Genomic DNA, 6,238 nt, shown 5'->3' with positions numbered 1-6,238 from the left:
AGGAAGGAAGGGTGGAAGGAAAGAAGTAAAGAAGGAAGGAGAGAAAGAGAAAGAAAGAAAAAGAAAGAAGGAAGGAAAGAAAAGAGAAAGGGGGAAGGAGGGAAGAAGAAAGAATGAGTGAAAAGAGAGACTGAAGGGAAGGACAAGTACACAGTTGTAGGTATTAGGATCAAACCTCCCCGCCTTGGTAACTGATTAGAAGATATAGCAGGGCAGTTTGAATCATGGTGTAACAGAGGAGTAGGTAGTGGGTTCTTACTGTGTATCTGAACAGCCTTTTTTCTGCTTTGCTTATTTGAATTTCAGCTGACTTCAAAATGGCTGGTGGTAAGGTTGGGAAGGACTCTAGAAAGGCCAAGATGAAGGCAATTTCTCACACTCAGAGAGCCAGTTTCTAGTTCCTTATGGGCTTATTCATTGACACCTGACATTTAGGACAATCAACCATGGACATGTGGATGCAATTGCCACTATGTACAGGGCAGCCATCCTGGAGAACTTTACCATAGAGGTACTTGAAACATCAAGAAATGCATCAAAAAACTGAAAGTAAAGTGTACTACCTTTTGTCACTTACAACCCTCTATTCATGGAGATGAAGAATTGAACTCTCTTGTCCAGGCTGCAGATGCAGGCGGTGGTGTCATCCCACATACCCATGACCCTTTGACTGAGAAGAAAGGACAACAGAAGACCATCTGAAGAATTGTCTGGATTCCTTATGATCTCAGGACTTTAAAACACTCTAACAGCTGCACAGTGTTGGTGATTCCAATGGACTGTAGCTCTCTGAAAAACCCAAATTTACCTTTTATAATTCTATTTGAGCAAGTTAGCTCTCTAACCAACCAAATTTCCGTGTTAAAATTTTAACCATATTTAAGTGTTACTGTGACCTCAAAGAAGCTATTGATTCTGAAATAGTGGGCTTGGATTCAGTTGACTGTTTTTTTAAAAATAGATTTTAACTGTGATGCAGAAGTTACAGTAACAAACATTTGGTTTTGTACAGACATTATCTCCACTCTGATGGCTAAGCTCAAGAAAAGTTATACCCCCACCCCTCCACCCTGAAAATATAGCAAGAGTTGACATACTTTCTTTAAAAGCCAATCTAGGCCAATGTGCAAGCATATACCTGTAGCTCTAGCATGTGGGAAGGTGTAACAGTAGGATCATGAATTCAGGACCAGCCCGGGCTACTTAGCAAGACCCTGTCTCAAACTGCCCCACTAATGGGTCAAATAGTAAACTTTTCAGGTCACATTCAATCTCTGATACATATTCTTTTTTAACCCTTCAAAAATATAAATACTATGCTTGCAGGCCACATAAAAATCATTTGCTTACTCTTGTGATAGAATATTACTGAATATATAGAAGACGAATAATAGCATCCTAACTAAATCTAACTAGTAATTATAGAGCACTCTAACCAGTCTCAATAAAAAAAGTTTCAGTAAACCTGAAAGGAATGAAATATATTGACTAGGTTATCTAGCCCAAACAGAGGGTTAGATTAAAAATAGATCGTAGAAAGATGTGAAATAATTAGAATCCCAAATATTTGGAAAGTAAAAACCATGGATCAAAGGAAAGTCATAAGATAAATTAAAAACACTTTGAACCAGATGAAAATGAACAGATAACTACCAAAAGCTGTGGATGTAGTCAGTAGTGTGCTAGAATTGCTTCATACAACTCTCAAGAGCCAATCAGGTGCATCCCTTCCTAACTCTGCATTCAGTGACATCACGTTGGTAACTTGAAATTAACCATAGTGAAATATTTATACTGCAGATGTTGTAAACCAGGGTTTCTTTTTTCCTTTTTTTTTTTCACTTCATTGAGAATAACTGGGTATAAATAGAGAAATTTGTAGTTTAACATACTTATATTAGAAAATAAACAAACTAAAAAACAGACAAATAAAATCAAACAGACTTAAAATAAAACAGACTTAAAACTTAAAATCAATCAGCCTAAGAAACTGGGATAAGAGTAATAAATTAAATTCAAATTAAGGACAGAGAAGGAAAATAAAGATGAGAATGGATGTCTATGAAATAGAAAATGAGCAAATGACAGGGATAAGCAATAGAACAAGAAGTCAGCTTTCAAATATCAATAAAGTCAATAACCCTCTAGCTAGACTGATAAAACACTAATATGAACTAAAAGAAGGAATACAATTACATGTTCTAAGGACAAGAAAAATCAATAACTGACTAATAAATTTGACAATGTAAATGAAACAGAAAAATATCTTGAAAGACATAAATCATCAAAGCTAACTTAAGAAAAAAAAAACCTGAAAACCTGAATATCCCTATGTCAACTAAAGAAATTAAATTTGTAATTTAAAAACTCACTCTGAAGAACATGCTATGTCCTCATGACTTTGTTAGTAAACTCTCACAAGCTTTTAAGGAGGATTTGACACCAATGCTATACAAACTCATTCAAACTACAGAAAAGGTAGAAATGCAAGCTAACTCATTTATGAGTTTCATGTTAACTTCATACCAAGACACTGGAAAGAAGGATCATTGCAGGCTATGAACATAGGTGAAAATTCTTTAACAAAATATTAGCTACTTGAATCCAGCTTGTGTGTACATGTATGTGGGTTCATTTTATAACTGAGGGGTGAGTTACAACAACTGAACTGTTATCCATTGATTTCTGAATTACTGTGGTGAGGTGGGGAGTCTCACCCAGGGAAATCAGGCAAATGATTCCAATAATCTCCTTGTAAACATGCTAGCTGCGATTCCTGACACACACCCTAATAATATTTGTAAGGATAAGGTCCTTATCTATGGAATGCCTTCATGGATGTCCCTGGTTTAGGACACCTCTCTCTCTCTCTCTCTCTCTCTATCTCTAGAGAGAGAGTGTCAGAGAGAAACACACACGTATATATGTATATGTATGTGTATATATATATATATGTATGTATATATATAAAATCAGTAATTGAGGTGTGCTTGGGCTATACAAATATCTGTGAGATGAGGCCACTTAGGGACCTCAGTTGTTTTTCTGGGCCAGAAAATGCATATTTAGTGCAGAAAGGAAGCAACTGAGGAGTTGCGTGAGTTTTCACAAACCTCTCCCTCCCTCATTTACCTTTCTTGATTGCTTGTATCCTTGACAGAGTTAGTAAAGCTTGATCTTGGAAGTTGGTTAGCTCAGTGTGTTAGTTGAATTATCAAGTGGGGTTTATGTCAAATATGCATGTTTGGTTTACATTTTAAAAATCAATCACTATGAATCATTATATAGATAGGATAAGAGTGACAGGTATAAACATAATACCATCTTGACAACTCTATAAATATTTATTCCATAAATATTTATTGAGTTCTTCCTACCTGCCAAGAACTGCTCAAGACTCTCAGTATGGTAGGATAAACATATCAGCATCACACACATACACACATGCACACATCAGTAACACAAGGTCCCTGCTCTCATGGGGATTACATTCTATTCATCTGAATCTGGATCTATGGGAAAGTTTCAAGTGAAGATATCTGTCAGGTATTTCAATTCAGAAAACAGTAGCTGCTATATCTCACTAAGTAGATGATTAAAACCTCATCAATATAAATCTAATTTCCTGACAATAAGAACAACTCTGGCCTATTGAAATTTCCTTTGTAAGCAAAGCAGTCCAGTTAATGAGATAGACTCCAGGTGGGGAGCATAAGGGAGACTGGCTATGATTTTAGCTTACCAGATTGTCCTTAAAGCCTCTTCAGGGCTCTAACAACCATTCTCAATCCCATTGCAATATCCAAGAAGCCAAGGGAATGACTGAAGCCTTCTTGTGAAGTCGAAAAGAATGAGTGGTGAATAACTGTAGTATAGGAATCTTCTTTAGTGAACTATACTTGTGTGTATTTTAAGTGTAGTGTAGTGAAGAAGTCTGTCCAGCAAATGATGACAGCCGATTACAAGCAGATCTCCAGGGTATTCTTATAAGGATATGGTAGGAGAGTTGCCTTGGAGACTGTGGTGGGGGTGTGTGTGTGTGTGGGGGGGGGAGCAGTGTTCTGCATGCAAGTGATTCTTTTTCTCTCACAAGCTAGAAATCAGTACTGGTGCTTTCTTAGCATTGCAAAAGTGAAAACTCCAGTCATAAGAAAAAGAGCCCTGTTGGTAATCTCACTAAATTCCTATTTTCTGAGTCTTAAAAGGAAATTCTGAGAATACCAATATAGTGGAAAAAAAGCAAATGGCCTTGTTTCACAGCCTACTGTAATTACCAGACCTGCCAGGATTGTGAAGCAAATATACATTTTAGGTTTTGTGCTAACGCTAAGAATATTAGACATGTGGTCTCTAACCTTCTGGAGAGCTGGCAATCTACCAGAGAAGATCTAGTACACACTTTGGTGTGTAACTATTGTGAAGGAGAACAGTTTTAACAGTCAGACTCAATGTGGTTTGACAGATGAGAAAGGGCTCCCTTGAGCAGGTGATATTTACATGGAGATTAGAGAATGAGACAGGAGTTAACAGTTTAAAAGAGGGGAGAGGAACTTTGGAAAATACCATCAGTTGGCTGACTCAGTCACAATTTTCTACCTCTTCTTTGCCTGCCTGTGTTGGAGACCCCAGAAGTTAAAAACTTGACCTTCATGCAACATGCAACACAATTCTGGTAGGATACATAGAGAGAATTTTCCTGCTAAAGGCAGCCATTCCCTTAAGCAAAAACAAATCAAAAACCAAACCAAACAAAACACACAAAAACAAACAAGCAATCAAAGACCTCACAAAGACTTGCAATGAGAGAGCCATTTTGTCATTTCATTTTGGGTTATTATTTTGTAAACCACTCCCCATTTGATGACCAAAATTATTGTAGCCATTTTGCCATAATAAGGTGAGAAATACAAGATGAAGATGATAGAGGAGAACTGCCTGGGTCCCTGAGATGTTCTGTGGAATTTCCAAGCCTAGACTTCTTTTAGAACTGATTCAAATTTATTATATATGGGGAGAAAAGCCCTATCCCCTTCTAGGCTATTGTTAACCAAGTGTTCTGTTACTTGCAGCTAACTGCATAAGTGGTATAGAAAACGAGAGATGAGTTGAAGAAGGAGGCCAGGGTTTAAAATGGCCAGGCCTTATAGGTCACTTTAAGGATTATATTAGTCAGGTTCAGAGAAGCACAACTCTGTGTGTGTGTGTATGTTGACACATACATTTATATATACACACAATAGTCTCCTCTTGTCCACAGATAGTACTGAACTCTATGAATATGTTTCATTCTTACTGTGGATCTTAGAAACCTCAGCACCTGATTTCTTTCTTTCCTTATTAAGTTGAGAACTTTCATTTTTTTCACTTAAAGGAAGCACTTTCATGGCTTCTTTGTGGCATAAGTGAATTGCCAGCATCTCTACTCTTGCATTTGGGGCCATTTTTTGAGTAAAATAAGGGCCACTTGAACACAATCATTGCTGTAGCTTGACAGTCTATTAAGGTAACTGAGGGAGCTACTAAGGGATTAACGGGCAGGTAGTGCATACAGTGTGTATACACTCACACTGACTGAGGGAGTGACTCACATGCAGGTTGGAACACAGCAGGATGGTGTGAGATGCCATCATGTTACCATAGTACGGAATTTTAAACTTATGAGTTGTTTATTTCTAGAATTTTTCCATTTAATTTTTGGATCACAATTGACTAATGGTAGCTGAAACTGTGGAAAGCAAAAGTAGCAGACGGTGGCAGGGTGGGGGCGCAGTGATGCTGCTGATTCATCCATTGTTTTAAAGACTGAAATGGTCTGAATAGCAAGAAACTATGTGCAAGAGTCCTATGCTATTGGAAGACTTCTGGGGTGGGGGTTATAAAATGAATCAGTGGACATGGCTCTGGTAGAGAAGAGATTTATCACAAGACTAAGCTTTCAAGTTATCAGGCTTGGGAACTCACCCTTACCACCTTAATTCTATAATCTCAATTAGGTTATTTCACATCTTTGAGTCTCAATTTCCTTATCCATGAAATGGGGCTACTTCATACAGAGTGAGGTGAAGGTTAAACAATGTATTTCACATGGATGTTAACAACGCAGAAAATAATTTTGATGATTCTTGTATCATATTCAAACATACACAACAACCGAAGGAGTTTTGAATATTTGCCATGCATCAGGTACTGTCCTAAGGGCCTTACATGCTATCAAATAGCTATCAAAAGTCCTTCATGA

The 6,238-nt window shown here is 37.4% G+C and overlaps 1 pseudogene; it reads left to right on the top strand.

Annotated features, from left to right (window-relative positions):
* The first annotated feature begins 317 nt into the window (after nucleotides 1-317).
* Nucleotides 318-702, top strand: LOC109679347 (histone H2A.Z-like; annotated as a pseudogene).
* Nucleotides 703-6,238: the final 5,536 nt, after the last annotated feature.

The sequence above is a fragment of the Castor canadensis genome, chromosome 11 (genome assembly GCF_047511655.1).
Source record: "Castor canadensis chromosome 11, mCasCan1.hap1v2, whole genome shotgun sequence".
Taxonomy (NCBI): domain Eukaryota; kingdom Metazoa; phylum Chordata; class Mammalia; order Rodentia; family Castoridae; genus Castor; species Castor canadensis.
This window is presented reverse-complemented; position numbering and strand designations above follow the sequence as displayed.